At 50.5% G+C, this 18,413-nt stretch overlaps 1 long non-coding RNA gene across 1 annotated transcript; it reads left to right on the forward strand.

Moving 5' to 3' along the window:
• The first annotated feature begins 3,588 nt into the window (after nucleotides 1–3,588).
• On the forward strand, nucleotides 3,589–17,673 carry LOC128411433 (uncharacterized). Its single transcript, XR_008329812.1, has 2 exons — nucleotides 3,589–3,814; nucleotides 17,475–17,673. It is a non-coding gene; the product is annotated as an uncharacterized LOC128411433 (long non-coding RNA).
• Nucleotides 17,674–18,413: the final 740 nt, after the last annotated feature.

An 18,413-nucleotide genomic window follows, 5' to 3' on the forward strand; every position in this document is an offset into this window, starting at 1 on the left:
AAGGGTTGGGCTGGCACATTATGTTTTGTCCACCCTCTGTGCAGCCGCTGTATAATAAGAAACCAATAAGACTGGACTTTGGGTCAAAACAGGCCACAACTTTACTAGATACAGATGAAAGAGGTATGACTTAGGCATGGGGCAATCAAAATACTTCTGGCTCACCCACTGGAAGGGATGCGTGGTCAATCCTGGCTGGGGTTCCTAAGACGTACATCAAATAGGGTGACCCCTGCAGGGACCATCGTTTGGGAGAGTGCCTTCAGCCTTGGCCCTGCCTAGGCACACAGACATGGCTACTCCCCCCGGATCCCTTTAATGGGATAGCCCAGCATTTGGAGTGGCAGGTGGAGTCTACAACCTCCCCTCCGTCCAGAACAAAGGATTTCCCCAATGCCCAACCAGTTGTGATAAGTGCTATAAAGGTAGGCAAAACCACTGGGTCATTGCCAATTACCCTGGTGGGCAATTTCCTACCAGGCCCCTTGAACAATGGCAACCACTGTAGCCAAGGTAAAGTCAGCCCAGCGCAATAACAAGCAAGGCAAGGGGTGTATAGGAGAGAAGCCCACTGGCGGTTCTATCAGCACTGCCCCTGGCACAGCCTGCAGCCACATTTGCCAAAGTAGGCTAAGATTTGGTTCCTGGTGGGTGGAGGGGCTTCAAGCCTCCTATGGCTATCAAGAAGGGCATAGCAGATTGAATTCCCACGCTGGGGGCCAAGATAAGCCTCCTCTGTCCCGCAATGTCGCCACACACAAAGGGGTGAGTGGGCTTGTGTTTTGAATGACGGGGTAGGGGTTGGAGCAGGGGTGTAGAGTGGGGAAGGCCAGGGGGACCGTAGCCCTGGGTGAACGATTTTGAGGAGGCGAGACCTAGGCACCCCCATGTAATTCTCCCTGCCCTGCCTGCAGCCAGGGGTCTCTGGAGCCCGACCTGGCATTGTCGCCTTGTCCCTGGGTGCTTCACTGAAGGGCCGCCCAGCAAGCGCTGAAAGGCTGTGCACGCCAAGGTTCATGTTGGCCGACTGGGCTGCAGTCTGTGTGGGCAAGCATTGCAGCATGGCCCCATGAAACCTTTGTGCTCCAAGCCCTCCCAGCAGAAGTGGCAAGGGTTGGGCTGGCACATTATGTTTTGTCCACCCTCTGTGCAGCCGCTGGTCCTGCCCCGGGTGCCAACCAAAGACGTAATGGCACTGTGTTCCAAGGTGCTTCAAGGTGCTCATGTGAACATAACCCACCCACAGAAATTGGGTATCGGTATCTGAAGTGAGTGGAGTTCATTGTATTTCGACACAAAAATCCCACTCCTGGTTCCTCCCAAGCTTTCCTTTATTTTAGGCATATAATTTAGAATAGAAGGGGGAGCGGAGAGGCAAAAGGCTTTTTGCTGCCCCATTAAACAATTGAGAGTGAAAGGTCCTTATTGGTCTATAGCAAATCAGTCATGGATCGATCTTACAATATTCTCCTTCTTCTTTGGCAATCACTCATAGCCAAGTAAGATTGTCTTCTATAAACACGGTCTTAACAGTGAGTCCGTCAGTGATTATGCAGGCTAATTCTGGATCCACATGTCCTTCCACAGTGGGGACATAGGTTTCCAGGTGGGAGTTGATCATGGTGAGGGTTCACCAAGCGTGCCTTCCTCTTAGTACATTTCTCCCCTTTGTCCTAAGTTCGAGCGTCTTCAAAGACTATGATACCTTTAAAAAAGGCTGTTCTCCAATTGGAGTGCTCACAGACCAGTGTTTCCCATTTTTTGGTGTTTATACTACTTTTTTTAAGATTTGCCTTCAGAGAATCTTTAAACCTCTTTTGTTGACCACTAATCAAGCAACTGAACAACATGACCAGTCCAATGATGTTGATTTTGAAGAATCATTGCTTTGACACTGGTGACCTTTGCCTCTTCCAGTATACAGACATTACTTCTAACAGTAGTTGCTCAGTGACTCATCTGGGTGCTTCTTCCAGTCTTTGTGTCCTCCAGATCTCACAATGGGCCAAACCTCTAATCTTTCCATCTCTACCTGTCATTCTGGGGAAGACAGTGTGCTGATGGCTGAACCAGCAGCCCTACTTTCCTTCAGGGCATGGTGACGACTTGCTGGACTTTGCAAGGAAGTGGGAGGAAACAGCTTCCCAAGGATCCTACAAATATGGATCACTCGTCTCTCCCCTGACAACCTTCTGGCCTGTGGCCCTATACCGAGTCTCACTGCACCGTCTATCCTAACAGAGCCATGAAGATCCTCCCGCTATGTTTGGCTATTCTGTCTTTCCTGCTCCTGGCTACATCTGGTAAGTGATACAGAAGAAGGCAGTTGTCTTCAGGTCCTGCTTATTGGGGCTGGGAAACAGCACTATTCAAAGGTTTTGAGAACAGCTCAGTACTTTTAACCCTTCTGCCACTGGTCCACCTAGCTTAATACTGTCTATATCAACTGACTGTGGCTCTCAAGGAAAGAGCCACAGCCTGCGGATACTGGGTTGATGCTGGTCTACTCCATGAAAGGCTGGAAATGTTTGCTTTCTGCTGCCCCGGAGGGAGAAATTAGATCTAACTGGCTTTAGTTACGGGAATGTGGATTTCAGCTGAACATTTGCAGATCCTTACTGGAGAGCTCAAGTGCTGGATATCCTGCATTGTTTAAAGCAACAGCACTCATGCAGCAGAGAGACATATCAACAAGGGTTGAGGAGCACCTTAAGATTTGCAGTAGTTCCAAGAATCTTTAGGGCAGGGGAAATCACACAAAATGTTAGGGAAAGTCCTCTCCAAATAATTCCATATCCTAATGAGGTCTATACAGGTGTCTTTGTTTGTAAAACCGGGGTGGGAGAATGGAATGGAGAGGAGAGAACTATTCAGAACATTAAACATTTGGAAATCCCAGAGGAGGAAGGCTCACAGCCCAGGGATTGGTGGTGGGACACTGAGGAGAGCTCAGAGGGAGAAGATTGGGAGGATGTGCAGGATGCTGAAGGGGCAACAGGGTTTAGAGAGTAGGAGGAACCTGTGGCAGGGAGCAGTTCAGTCTCCAAGGCTGAAGCAGAGGAGGGGTGGTGGTGAAGAGGCTGCTGAAGAATGCCAGAAGTCTTTCTCTCCAGTTGCGACAAGCTCCCCTCATCACTGGTCTCCAAGAATGTGCAGGACAATGAGAAAAGCAGAACAAAGATCAGAGGTGGGCAGATGGCTTTAGAGAGGGCTTGGGAAATGTTTGGAAGAGGAGGAACCTTAGAAGGAGTGGAAGACAGGGACCTTCAGTCCTGGTAACTGCTCAGTAGGCTCAAGACCTACTGGGACGTGTGACTGAACTGTATTCCGATTCCTTGACTAAAAAGTAAACTTCACTGACAACTGTTTCTTTGTGATGACCGGCATCTGACTCCAGCCCAGACAACATGTGTGGCCAATGGCTGGAGGTGGGAGTTGGAATGTCACTGTACCCTGAGTTGCCAATGAACTTGTACCCCCTTTTTCTTCCTCTTCTGAATTTTCTTTGCCCGCTGAAAACCTGTAACTTTATTTTGGTCCCTGTAGTGTACAGTGATATTTCCTCTCTCTCTTTGTGCAGGATTTTCTAAGGAGACAGCAGAGAGTGAGGAACCCCAGGAGACAGAACAGAGTCAAGAACCCAAGGAGTCACCACAGACTAAGAAAGAATGCAAAGCTGCAGGGGGGCGTTGCATACCTCTGACGTGTCTCCACATGACTCAGATTGGAAAATGCAAGGGGTTTTTGACCATGAAGTGCTGTAAAAATGATTAATCTCTGTTCCCCAAACAAGAGATTGAAGAACCTGCCAGAGGTAAGCTTAATCTCACAAATAGCATCCACGGCCCCAACCCTCCAGGATGAGCATGTCAAGGAGCCTCTGATTTCAGGGTCTTCAGGCTTCTCTCCACAATCGCTTGACTAAAGACTCATTTCTGTGAACCACAATGGGACTTACAGCCAAGGAAGCACACCTGAGTTTTTCCCCATATCCTTTTGCAATTACCACAGCCTCTTCTTACCTTCTAGTGTTGTAGCCCTTGCTCAGATATACTTAACATGTAGGGCTGATGGCATTGCGTGGACAGGCGGAGTCCCGAGATCCCCCGCGGTCCCCCCGTCATGCGGAATAACGACTCGAGACAACGTGCTATGGGATTAAATTGGCCACAACTTTATTGAATTTCAAATGTGGGTAGACCTTGGCTCAGGCATTGGGCGTTCTCCCTCCCCAGTCCCCAGCCGGGGATCTAGGGAGCATCAGGGTTTTCCAGTGTGTGGGGGGGGGATGGGCCGGCTCTGGAGAACATATGTTCAAGCAGAGACAGCCGCCCCCGTTACGCCGCCGCCGCCGCAGGGGAGAGCAATGACAACCTTTCGGCGCACGGCCAAAGCCTCCCTTCAGAAACCCCTTTAACGGGGAACCCTGGTATCGCCGCCGCAAAGAGGAAGATGGACTAAAGGATTCCGCCCAAGGCCTGATACTGCCAAAGTTGTGACGTTTTGCTACGGGAAAGGCGAAACCTGCCAATGCAGGGAAATTCCTTTCCGGCCCTTTAACAGCGACCTTACGTTGCAGCGCCCGCATACCTGTGAAGAAAAGTTAACCTGCGAAACCTGTGAAGAAAAGTTAACCTGCAAAATAAGGCATTAACTGAGGGTGGGTAGGGTGGGAGAAGCTCTGGAGCCAAGTGAGGATTCCCAGGTAAGATCCTCCCTCTATTGTGTGGGCAGGTAATCCCTCCCCTACCTGGACTGGTCTCCTTGGCAACGCTTCCCCCAGGTGGGATTGGGCAAATGACTGAGGTAGGCGGAGACCTCCAGGTACCCCACCTGAGGGAAGGCAAGGCCAAGCCTAAGCTATTGGAGCCGCTCGAGATCCAGGGGCTGCACGCGTCCACGCAAAGGGCGCCCCCCGTTTTTAAGCGGGGAGCGGTCATTGCGTGGACAGGCGGAGTCCCGAGATCCCCCGCGGTCCCCCCGCCTTGCGGAATAACGACTCGAGACAACGTGCTATGGGATTAAATTGGCCACAACTTTATTGAATTTCAAATGTGGGTAGACCTTGGCTCAGGCATTGGGCGTTCTCCCTCCCCAGTCCCCAGCCGGGGATCTAGGGAGCATCAGGGTTTTCCAGTGTGTGTGGGGGGGATGGGCCGGCTCTGGAGAACATATGTTCAAGCAGAGACAGCCGCCCCCGTTACGCCGCCGCCGCAGGGGAGAGCAATGACAACCTTTCGGCGCACGGCCAAAGCCTCCCTTCAGAAACCCCTTTAACGGGGAACCCTGGTATCGCCGCCGCAAAGAGGAAGATGGACTAAAGGATTCCGCCCAAGGCCTGATACCGCCACCCGAGACCGCAAAGATTGCGGTCTCGCCGCCAAGACTACCCACATCTGAAAAGCGCCTTTGCCATCCTCCAACCAGTCAGTCAGGCCATGCCTGATGTCGCTCAGCCAACGCTCGTTACCAAGGTCCGATAGGTGCACGCCATCGGGCCGAAATAGCTCCTGCATGTAAACTTTAATGTTGGGGTGTTTCACGACGCGACCTCCCATGCGAGTGGTTGCAGAGCGCGGTGCCCTATTGATTTTTTCCACAGTGTAGTTAAGTCTGGTGGGTTTGATGTTGCCACGCCAATGCAAGCGTGGCAGAAGTTCGGACCAGAAAATCGTAATACTGGGGTGAGTGGCGTGTATGCTTTCCAGGTCTGCGATAGCTGTTTTGATCAGAACTATGCTTTTACGCACGACCAAGTCGTTTTCGCCAAGGTGGAGCACAACCGCGTTTGGCGGGTGGCGGAACGCAAGTTCGTGACGCAACCGAGGGAGCAGGGCATCCCACCGCATTCCACGTTGTCCGAACCAGGAAATGGAGATCTTTGGCTGAAGACCCAGATGCTCTCTGCCTGGACCAGTAGTGGCATGGATGGCCGCCCAATGCACAATGCTGTGGCCGAAGATCCACACATGTTTGGGGGTTGAGCCTGAAAGAAAGGATTATATGGAATCTGTCAATGCCTGTTGGTAGTCTCTAATGTAGCCTTTGAAGGCAGCTGAACGCCACCGCCCCATTGTCTTTATGTGTTCTGCCGGGAGGCCGCTTGCAGCTGCCGTGGTTGCTGCACCGATGCGAAAGGAATGCCCGGAAAATTGTGCCGGGTCGCCTCCACAAGCGTGGATGGCCTTGCGCATTATTGAGACAAATTGGCAACGGGTCATGGGGCGGCCTGATGCATGAATGAAGAGAGGGCCTGGTCCTGGAGGACGTACCTTCAGGAATTTGCGTGTGTCCGCAACAGGGCATGGTCCAGTGTGCGGGGAGGAGGCTAGACTTAGCGTGGAACCCCTACCTAGTTGATCGGTTTTGGAGGCTCGGATTTTGACTTGTATCATGTGCCTGTCAAGGTTGATATCAGCCACAGACAAGCCTCTGCGATGAGGTGACAATGTGCCCCCTATGCACTCTCCGATACGGAGCGCACCAAAGAAGGCCAGGGAGAAGGCTGCCCTGAAGAGCCTGACCTCATAGTTGGACCAGCAAATACTGGGGAGCGCATCCCATATCAGCCGGAGGATCTCTATGGTTACTGGCCTCCTCTTATCTGGAATGGGCGGGTGGGAGCGACGCCACCCCGCAAGAAGCTTCCTTACGTGGAAAGTGTTACAGGGGTCTGGGAGCCAAAAACAGTTGCTGAAGTAGGAGATAGCGGCCTTGTGCAGGCTGATGGTTTTAAGGGCCATGCCCCTACGCTTTAGGTGAACCAAATATTTTAGAACATCAGACTCCTTAGCTGTACGTCTGCGTCGTGAGCCAAACTTATCTCTGAACCCCTCGAATTGGGACCATGCTCTGGTGTAGGACCGCAGCGTTGATGGTGCAAGGGCACTCAGAACTCCTGCTGTCACTTCTCCCGTCCAATTTCCCAGAGGTCCTCCGGAAAGGCTTCTGGGAGTTGATCGGCCTCGGGTGCTAGGTCGCGAAAGCGCTCCATCTGAAAGCGAGACAGGGCATCTGCAATGTCGTTATTGAGGCCCGGGATGAACCGCGCAGAAAAGGAGATGTTACCTTTCAGACATTCTAGCACGAAGAGACGGAGCACGCGAATTACCCTGTTGGATTTTGCGGATTGCTTCGCAATGATTCTTACCACCGCCTGGTTGTCCGACCAGAAGCACACCCTGGTGTCCTTGAGGAGGTGCCCCCAAACACGGAGGGCCACTAGGATTGGGAAGAACTCAAGAAAAGTTAAATCACGTGTAATGCCCTCCTCGTGCCAAGATGTCGGCCAAGGCTGCGCGCACCAGTGACCTCTGAAGTAGACGCCGAAGCCAAAGCGACCAGAGGCGTCAGAGTGCACCTGTAGCTGTTCCTTAGGCAGCAGCCAATCTTGCCAGAAGGACACCCCATTGTAACTTTCCAGGAAGGTTAGCCATATTTTGAGGTCTTCCCTTATGGTGTGGGTGACCCTGATGTGGTGATGGGGGGCAACACCGCCAGCCGTGAGACGGGCTAAGCGTGCGCAAAAGGCGCGACCGGGCGAGATAACCCTGCATGCAAAGTTGAGGTGTCCTAAGAGTGTCTGGACCTGACGCAACGTGGTCTTTTTCTGGGCCATCATGTTAGTTATCAATTCCCTCAACGTGGCGAGTTTGGCCAGGGGCAGGCGTGAGGTTTGGCTGACAGAATCCATTTCAATACCCAGATATGAGATGACAGTGGTTGGACCTTCGGTCTTGTCCGCCGCCAACGGGATGCCCAATTCAGCTGCCAGCTGAATGAAGCATGCCAGCGCCCTAGCACACGCGTCAGAGCCTGCTGGCTGCACGAAAAAGTAGTCATCTAGGTAATGGGAAATGCGGTGGGACCCTGACCTGCGTTTCATGGCCCATTCCACGAATGTGCTGAAGGTTTCAAATGCAGCGCATGCGATGGAACAGCCCATGGGCATAGCTTTGTCAAAGTACCAGTGGTCCTGGAATTTGAAACCTAGCAACCAGAAGTCCCTGGGGTGGACTGGTAACAGACGGAAGGCTGATTCGATGTCACATTTTGCCATGAGCGCGCCCGGGCCACACTCCCTAACCAGCCTGATTGCCTGATCAAGAGATGCATATTTGACTGAGCATTGTTCTTGGGGAATGGCATCATTTACTGACCCACCCTTTGGGTAAGAAAGGTTATGTATTAATCGAAACTCGCCTGGGGCCTTCTTAGGTACAATACCTAGTGGAGACACTATGAGGTTAGGAAATGGAGGTTCTGTGAAGGGACCTGCCACTCGCCCCAGCAAGCGTTCTTTGGTGATCTTCTTCTCGGCAATGTGTGGCATATCTCGGACAGACTTTTGGTTGGGGGGATTGGTGCATGAGGGGGTGCCTACCACTGGGATGCGGAAACCTTCCTTAAAGCCCTCCTCAATGTATTTTGCTGCCTCTTTGTTGGGGTACTGGTGTAACAAAGGCAGCATTGCTGATAGAGATATGGGTGAGGGGGCTAGGGAAAGGAGAGCGCTATTTGCGGGCATTGTTTTTGCTTTGCTGGGCGCCAGAGGAGCCTGTAGAGGCTCCGGCCTCTCTTTTGTCTTGAGATGTGCTTGCGCCTGATCCGCGGGAGCCTCGAAAAAGCTTCTTCCCCCGAAAACATTTTATGGTGGGGTGAGATCCACTACAGCGCTCGCATTCATGAGCAAATCGACATTTTTCTCTGAAGCAGGAGCCGTTGTTATACTCCCAGCAAGATCTCTTGGGGGCCTTGGATTGATATTTGGACTGTTTCACATTGTCGGGCCCTTCCTTGAAGAACGGGGAAACCAACTCAGACCACACGTCGTCATCTTTGATATCCCATCTAACTGTGTCGTCCTCTGCCGCCCGCTCCCTGAATGCCTGGTCATAGGCGAGTGCCGCCTCCCCCCCCGCCATGGCTTCAGCCTTTAGGATGATGAGTAGGTAGTTGGTGAGGTGCCAACCCCTGTCAGGGTAACTGGCGACTATAATACCCATGTAATTGGTATATGCAGTGAGCCAATTACGAAAGGTACGCTCAACACTCACTTTTTTATCTTTTTTTTTCTCTGCTCGGCGGATTTAGATTTTAGGGCTGTCGAAGCGGCAGGGGATAGCAGATCAAACAAATCCACGAACTCCCCATTAAGGATGCGTTCCCGCAACTTCTCACGGATGCGAATGCCTGGGGGCTGGTCGGTTCTTTTGTGGTTGGATTTCCTAATTCTACCTCTGGAGTCAATGCCCTCCTCCCCGCACGGCGCGATAGCACCATGTTCACGCCTGTGCCTCCGGTTGCGGCGCCGCCAGACCCAGTGCGGCAGCCCTGGGGCGTCGGGGCCTGTAACCCAATAGCCTTTGATGCTCCCCCCCTGTTCACTATCAGTGGAGCTGGACCTACCTGAGGAACTAGATGATCCAGACGAGTCCCTCTTGGACTTGTGGCCCCTCCTCCTGGATTTGTGGTGTTTCCTCCCGCGATGACGCGATCTGCGCGACTCAGGGCTCTTGTCACTCTTGTACCTGTCCGAGGAGCTGGAATGGGGGGACCTACCTCTGCGCCTGGTGGATGCGGATGATGAACGTGACCCGCCTTCCTGAGCACCGCGGTCAGAGGAGCTGCTACTGCGCCCTCGCCTGCGGCCGTGAGGTGACCCGTAGCTCCCTCTGCGCGAATCCCGCCGCTCCAGGCGGCGCCTCAGCCGGGCGATGGTCCTGTCCCTACTGTCTCCACGCACCGAGTGCGAGAGACTGCTACTAAGAGAGGAGTGGGTGGAGGAGGAGCTCTCTGCACGTCTCGGCTTGGCAGCCAACCCCCTGCCAGCACGGCTTGCCAAGGCTAGTGGGCTTATGGACCCAGAAGACCCTCTAGGTGCCGCTGCCCTCTTGGGCGCGGCTTTCTTGGGCTTGGGCTGCTCCTCCCTGGTTGCACGCGCCTTCCGCTGTCCGGTTGCCTGTCTCTGGGCAGGCTTGGTGGGCGCACCCCTTACGGTGCCCCTTCTGGTGCGGGGAGGAGAAGCAGCCTGACGCTTTGGTGGCATGGTGTGGGGCTAATAGAGTGGGGTATGCTAAGGAATCCGTAAGAAGGGGGGGCAATGATTGGTAGGAAATGCCCACTATTAATTTGCAAACACAGACTAGTGATAAAGGTAAGGGTACAATTGATGGGAGGGGAGGGGATAAGGCAAGAACTGAGTCGCAGCAGGGATCGCTACTGAAGGCTGCAAAATAAGACGAGCAATAGTTTAGAAAATCACTGCACAGGTTTCAGTTGGGGTCCATGGGTCTCCCCTTGTTGATAATGAGCGCGATGCCTGGTGTCCGCTGCACCTGCTGGCAAGCCATGATGGTGAGATGTAAAACCAATACGTACCGAATGAGGCCATAGGTGTGATGACCACCACCATGAGGCCAGATCCAGGATGGCTGCTACCATGCGGCCACCGGCACAATGGCTGCCGCCATGCGGTCACCATTGAAATGGCTGCAGACGTGGAGCCACCATTAAGCAGGCCCTGCCATGGTTTATGGGGGTGTGGGGCAAGCAGAGCCCCATGCTGCCATGCAGAGGCCATCCCGGGGGGGGGTGGGTATGCCCGCCGGGTGCAGAAGACCCCCCCCGCCGCCCGGGGGAGGTTCCAGGGTCGCCAGAGACATGGCGTAGGCCATGTGAGGCGGCAGGACCTCCCTGCGCCCTCACAAAGGGCCGGCCAAAGGTGGGGGAAGGCCACATGGTGTGGCCTGTGGCCCCCCCACGGAACGTGGGGGCGGCAGGAAGGCCCCCGCCGCCCAGGGGAGGCTCCGAGGCCGCCAAAGGCCCAACTAGGCCGCACAACCTGGCGGAGCCTCCCTGAGGCCATGGCCCGCGCCCCCCCGGCGATCGTGGGTGTGGCGGGAAGGCCCCCGCCACCCGGGGGGAGGCTCCAGGGCCACCGGAGGCCCGATGAGAGACTCCAGGGCTGCCAGAGGCCTGCCTAGGCCGCGAGACGCGGCAAGGCCTCCTCGAGGCCCAGCCAGGCCTCCCTGAGGCCCCGCTGGGCCTCCGGAGCCGGGGGAGGCCGCGCAGCGCAGCCCGCGGCCCCCCCGGCGATCGCGGGGGTGGCGGGAAGGCCCCCGCCACCCTGGGGAGGCTCCAGGGCCGCGGGAGGCCCGCTAGGCCGCCGGATGCGGCAGAGCCCCCCCCGAGGCCCAGCCAGGCCTCCGGAGCCGGGGTAGGCCGCGCGGTCCGCGGCCCCCCCCAGCGATCGTGGGGGCGGCGGGAAGGCCCCCGCCGCCCAGGAGAGCCTCCCGGGCCGCCAGAGGCCTGATTAGGCCGCAAAACGTGGCAAGGCCTCCTCGAGGCCCAGCCAGGCCCCATTGAGGCCCAGGTAGGCCTCCGGAGCCGGGGAGGCCGCGCGGTGCGGCCCGCGGCTCCTCTGGCGATCGCGGGGGCGGCGGGAAGGCCCCCGCCACCCAGGGGAGGCTCCAGGGCCGCGGGAGGCCCAACTAGGCCGCGGAATGCGGAGGAGCCCCCCTTGAGGCCCAGTAAGGCCTCACAAAAACGCGGCGGGCCTCCCTGCGGCCTAAACGAGGCCGCTTGGTGGCCTCCAAGGCCCTGGGGGGTGACTGGGTACCCCCCCGCCACCACCCGCCGTACCCCGGGGCCGCCAGGCCTGGCGGGGAAAGGGAAGTGCCGCGTGTGGCGTTGCCTCCCCCCCCCGCGGCCCACACGCCCCCGCAGGCACGGGGGGGCAGCTAGAGGGGCCCCCATGCCACCACCCAACACCCCGGGGCATCAGGGCCCGCCTCGGGAAAAGGATCCCCTTTTAAAAGGGGTATCCTGAAATCCATTACCCCCCCCCCCCCGTTATCCTCTGGGAACCCTGTCGCGGGGGGGGGGAGGCCAAAGGCCCCAGGCTTACCTTTTGGAGCAAGGAAGTCCAGCGACGTCCTTCCTGGAGAAGCTCTGGAGCCAAGTGAGGATTCCCAGGTAAGATCCTCCCTCTATTGTGTGGGCAGGTAATCCCTCCCCTACCTGGACTGGTCTCCTTGGCAACGCTTCCCCCAGGTGGGATTGGGCAAATGACTGAGGTAGGCGGAGACCTCCAGGTACCCCACCTGAGGGAAGGCAAGGCCAAGCCTAAGCTATTGGAGCCGCTCGAGATCCAGGGGCTGCACGCGTCCACGCAAAGGGCGCCCCCCGTTTTTAAGCGGGGAGCGGTCATTGTCATATGCCTTACATTCCTCAACTCATTAACATATCATTTAAATCATGGTGCCATTCTTGCTTTTGCATAGAGTAAAAGAGGAAAGGTCCGACTCAAATTTAGTACCAGGATTTCCCCATATTCCTCACATAACTAACTCTTTTTTTTTTACTTTTTTTTTGCTTTAAACAGGTACATGTAAACAGCTACATATAATATAGACAACCAAAATTACAAAGGAAAATTCATTAATAGTAATGAAAAAAAACCTTTAAAAACTTCAAAAAATATCGAAGTATATGACACAGAACATAAGCAACTATGGGAAAGATAAAAGAAAAGAAAAAAGAAAAAAAGAAAAAGGAAGATGAGCCAAAGCAGGAAGGCTCATCTATTGTACACTTCCATCAAGCTCACAACAGATCATTATTCTTATCAATTATCTCTATCTGCGTTCCAAAGGAATCCCTCATCTTGGTATCAGGGAACATTTCTCTATGCGGCATCATTCTAAACATAGCCAGATCTTTCTTGCTGAGCCCTTGTCCCCTAAATAATTATTTAAACATTCCCATTCTTCTTTCACCAATTTTTTAGGTTTATCTCTTATTGCATCTGTCAGCTTTGTGAGCTCCAAGTACTCGCACAATTTGACTACCCATTCCTCTTTAGTGGGTGTATTTTTATCTTTCCAGTGTTTTGCCACTATAACCCTTGCTGCTGACGTTGCATACATAAATAGCCTGGTTTTGTTTTTGGGAATATTATCTGAAACCATTCCTAGTAAAAATTCTTCCAGTTTCTTGCTAAATGTAGTTTTTATCAATCTCTTTATCTCTTTATAAATCATGTTCCAAAATCTTTGTATCTCTAGACAGGACCACCACATATGGTAGTATGATCCTATCTGTTCCTTACATCGCCAGCACTTGTTATTATTTGATTTATTTATTTTTGCTAGTTTTACAGGGGTCAGGTACCACCTATAGTACATTTTCATAAGATTTTCCCTTATAAGGAAACAAGCCGTGAATTTTATATTTTTAGTCCATAATTCGTTCCAAATATTGGGTTTGATCGTATGTCCCAGGTCCCTCTCCCATTTTACTGTAATTTCTTTGATATCTTCCTCCTTTCTTTCCCAATCCAAAAGTAGTTTGTACATTTTAGAAAGTGTCTTTTGATTATTATATAAAATATCCTTCTCCAGATAGGATATTTTTTTGTCAAATCATTTGGTTCTTTTATCCTTTTTAAGGGCAGCTTTTAATTGATAATACTCCAGCCAGGTTATTCCCTTCTGTTTCAATTCGCTTAGGCCCTTTATTTTCGGATCGCTACTTGTTTCCTCTACTAAATCCTTATATGTTAGCCAATCACTGTTCATATTCATCCTTTGAACCGACATAGATTCATACTACTGATTTTTTACTCCTCTCCCATACTTCATATAATGCCCTTCTCACAATATGATTTAAAAATCCTTTGTGGGATTTAACCTTGTCATAGCCTATGTAGCCATGCCACCCGTACACAATATCCCATCCCTCCAGATCTAGGACTTCTGTGTTTTTAATTAATATCCAGTCCTTAATCCATGTCCAGCACACTGCCTCAAAGTACAGTTTAAGGTCAGGGACCGCGAAGCCTCCTTTTTCCTTCAACTCTGTTAGCAGCTTAAATTTTATGTGTGGTTTTTTCCCTTGCCAAATAAACTTGGCAAGGTCTTTCTGCCAATCCTTAAAACACTTTACGCCTCTAATTATAGGTATTATTTGGAACATAAAAATCATCTTTGGCAATACCATCATTTTAACTGTGGATATTCTCCCCCACAGGGACAAATTCAATTTTCCCCAAGTCTCTAATTCTTTTTTTTATTTCCTTCCACTTCTTCTCATAATTGTCCTTATATAAGTTTATATTCTTATTGGTGATCCAAACCCCCAAATAATTTACCTTATTGGCTACCTTTAAACCTGTTGTATTTTCCAGTTCCTCTTGTTGCAACTTCCGTAAATTTTTCGTTAATAATTTGGATTTTCCTTTATTCAGTTTGAACCCAGAGACCTTCCCAAATTCTTCCAGTTGTGCAAGCGTTTTTTGGATACTTGCCACTGGATTTTCAGTGGTTACGATTATATCATCGGAAAAGGCTTTAATTTTGTAGTATCGAGTTCCTACGTTAATTCCTCTTATATGCAGTTTTATCCTGAAGATTTTATCAATATCAAGTGATAAGTCCTCCTCCTGAACCCCCAACCAGTCCGCCAGGGCTTTTAACAATTTTGTCGAAATGTCCTCATCCTGGCTCTCTGGTATTCCTCTCAGGCGGAGAATCATTTCCTTTTGTCTCAACTCAAGGACAGCCAATTCGTCCCAAATCACCTCCTGCATCTTCCTTAGGTTCTCTATTTCCCCTTTGTTTTTGTCTTGGGTTTTTTTCAGTTCTTTTTGCTCAGCCCCCATCTTTTTGGTTATTTCCTCTTGCTTCAATGTCTTTGCCTTCACTTCTTGCACTGTCTTATCAATTTCTTTATTCTTCATTGTCAATTGGTTCATTTGATGTGTAAGGTCCATTATAAGAGCTGAATTTTTTTCAATTTTATTGCCCATCGTTACTACTTTCTCTTCCAGTGATTTAATATTTCCGCCTACTGAGTTTATTCTGTCCCCTAAGTCTTTCTGCATGGCAATAATCAAATCCTTTACATTCATACTTGCTTCACCTTCCGCCATCGAAGTTCTCCTAGCTTGGCTGGCAATTTAAGTTTAGCCAATTGTTGATTGCGTTTTCTTTGAACCCATTTGGGTATTTTTGGATGGCTGGTTGTTTTGAGATTGAGTTCACTTGTCTTTCGATTCCGCTTCTCCGCCTCGGATTCTATATAGTCTCCAAAGATTAAAGCTATTGGGAGTTCCCCTGTGGGAAGTTTAATTGGATCTAATTTTCATGGGTAATTAATTTTACCTTTATGCTGGAAATATTTGGAATTTTAAATTTCCCCTTTGATGTTTATGCTTTACAGTTCCTTTAAGCAAGTATTGGCGTTGCGGGTATGGCTATTACTTTTCCTCTTGGCTGTTGTATCTTTTCCTTCCACAAGTGGCCGCTGTGTCGTTCTTCCTACTATTCTTGAGTATTATGTCTCTTGGCTGTTATGTCTTCTTCCTCCACTAGTGGCCGCTGTGTAGCTCTTTCTACCGTTTTTGGCTACTGTAACTTCTTCTTCCACTAGTGGCCGCTGTGTCGCTCTTCCTATTTTTAATTATTATGCCTCTTGGCTGTTATGCCTTCTTCTTCCACTAGTGGCCGCTGTGTAGCTCTTCCTACGGTTCTTGACTATTATGTCTCTTAGCTGTTTTATGTCTTTTACTTCCACTAGTGGCTGCTATGTCACTCTTCCTGCCGTTCCTCACTCTATCTTTCTCTGGTGTTAAAGCAGCTCTTTAAAGTCTTCTCCAGCCTAGTCTTTCAGTAATGACCACCACCCACCTCACTCAATCTGCTGACTCACTCCTCCAGCCTTCTCCTCGCGTCTCCAGATCTCTGCAAGTCTCTCGTAAAGAGCTCTCCTTATTTCTGTTGTCTGTTTAGCTGGTCTAAACTGTTCCCCCGCTCCAAACTCCAGTGATACTTCTTGGGTTGACTGTGTTATTTTGGGAGTGCAGAGAAGCCCCTCAAAATCTCTACCGCACTGTCAGTTCTCCAGCGTTAATTTCTGTTGACCCCCTTTTAGCATTCCACTTGCAACTTCTTAATTTTATCTGTTTGTTAGTCCCCCCTTTTTTGTTTCTGATGTATTGTTGGGGTTTAGATAACCCCTTTCTCACTGTATAAATTAGGGGGGGGAATGCTCCTTGAATTTGTGTCAATATCTTACTGGAGAGTCCAGCCCTAGCTCATGGGGTCTGGAGGCGAAGGCACCGGAGGGCGGTGTCGCTCCTTTGCGCAGAGGTTCTCCCCTAAATTTCTTTTTTAAAGTGTCTTAAAGTCCAGTTCTAGTGTGGGGAAACCCCTTTTTTGCGCTGCTGAGCCTCTGCTCCTGGGAAATCCACCCAAGTAGGGGCAACTTATGCCTCCTGTTGCTCCTGCTTCGCCTCTCCAGGTGCCGAGTCTGTCTAGAGCAGCTCAGAGCTCAAACTCTGACCCAACACTGAGCGCGCTGTTCTGGAAGTCCTCTCCTCACATAACTAACTCTTTTCATCCTTCATTCTGAAAACTCATTTTACAGGTGTCATATACCATCTATAAAACATTTTCATCACATTCTCTTTCAGTAACGTACATGCCGTAAATTTTATATTCTCCTTCCACAATTTTTCCCATTCTTCAAATTGAATGTTCTGCCCAACATCCCTTGCCCACTGTATCATTACCGATTTGACCTCTTCATCCTTAGTATACCATTCTAGCAATATCTTATACATTTTTGGCAGAGTTTTATACTCTCATTCTGAAAACTCATGCCAATATCTCTAAAGAGTTTTAACATTCTCAGAGTTTATTGTGTAACTGGAATCTGTCCTCATTTGTTCATCAGAATCTGACAGTAGAGTCCTAGGCATACCTCACTTTTTTTCTTCTTTTTCTTTTACCTGTATATATTGTCTATACCTTCTATTGCCCTTCATTTGTCATTTTTTGTTGTTCAATTCTCAGATGAGCTGGGGACCTGCTCTAGAACAATACAAATATATTCAGAAAACAACAACAATTTGTTATTTATACCTCGCCCATCTGGCGGGGTTTCCCAAACCACTCTGGGTGGCTCCCAACCGATTATTAAAAACACGATGAAACATCAAACATAAAAACTTCCCTAAACAGGGCAGCCTTCAGATCTCTTCTAAAAATCAGATAGTTGTTTATTTCCTTGATACCTGATGGGAGGGCATTCCACAGGGCGGGCGCCGCTACCGAGAAGGCCCTCTGCCTGGTTCCCTGTAACCTCACTTCTCGCAGGGAGGGAACCTCCAGAAGGCCCTCGGCGCTGGATCTCAGTGTCCAGGCTGAATGATGAGGATGGAGATGCTCTTTCAGGTATACTGGGCCAAGGCCGTTTAGGGCCTTAAAGGTCAGCACCGACACTTTGAATTGTGCTCAGAAATGTATTTGTTCTTGTCCACAGGAGTTTACATTTCCCTGAAATACTTGTTATTGATTGCCTTAGCTCATTCATTGCCTGCAATGCTCCGCCTTCCTATGTTCATCATTTTGACATCTGATAAAAGGTGAAATAGAAATAACTGCTTTATATTTTGCTTTGTTTTCAAACAGGTTAGACTGATGGAGGAGGTCTGCTTACCCAAGATCTTTTAAGAGCCACGTAGAATGCTGCTTCATCCCCAGCTAGAGACGCCTTCTGCTTCTTCACCAAAACATCTGGATCGAAAGAATAAGCCACCACAAAATGTTCCATGATTATACCAGCTTGTCCCTTGCAATAAAAGCAAATTAAAAAACCACATTCCCTCTCTTTCCTGTTTTCAGGTATCCGTCCTTGCTTATGCAGCCAAAATAGCACCTTGCCCTCATGAGACAGAGGTTTCAACCAACACGATTGTGCAGAAGCAGAGCAGATCTTTAGAAAAGAACCCTAATAGGAGAAAGGATTCTCCCAAAACAGTCTGTTGAGCCACAATGAGGATAGTGAAATATGACAAAATGGGAAGGGAGGTGTGGCAACCCCCTCCCAGCAATATACCCTATAACCACCACGGGTTATGTTTTGGTTTTTCTGTGAGGCTAAACCTTGTAAACAGTGTTGATAAAACTAGTAGAAATCAGCAGCCAGACGTCACACAGGAGCAGCTACTGGGGACAACATATTACGCTGCTCAGAGATGCACTGGTTGCCAATTTTCTATTATCCGGGTTCTGGGTTCTGAACAAGGTCAACAGCTGAACGAAGAGGGTGGAGACGCTCCTTCCAGTATACTGGACCAAGGCCGTTGATATTATTAAAAATCTTTCTAGACAGTAAACAGTCGGAATATCAAGCCTTAGTCAGAGGAATTTGGCCACTATCCAGGCACCCAGCTTGAGTTCCTTGTTGACCTCCCTGTCTGCGACTCCCGGCAAGATAAGGCGAGATCTCAATCGGCGATCCTCCTCAACGTGAGAAGAACACACCACTCCTCCCCTACCATCCCCAGGGAGGGGAGAGAGACAGACAGAAATGTATTTACATGCCTTTATTCCTGTCTTTCCAGCAGT

This window comes from Podarcis raffonei, chromosome 3 (genome assembly GCF_027172205.1).
Source record: "Podarcis raffonei isolate rPodRaf1 chromosome 3, rPodRaf1.pri, whole genome shotgun sequence".
NCBI lineage: Eukaryota > Metazoa > Chordata > Lepidosauria > Squamata > Lacertidae > Podarcis > Podarcis raffonei.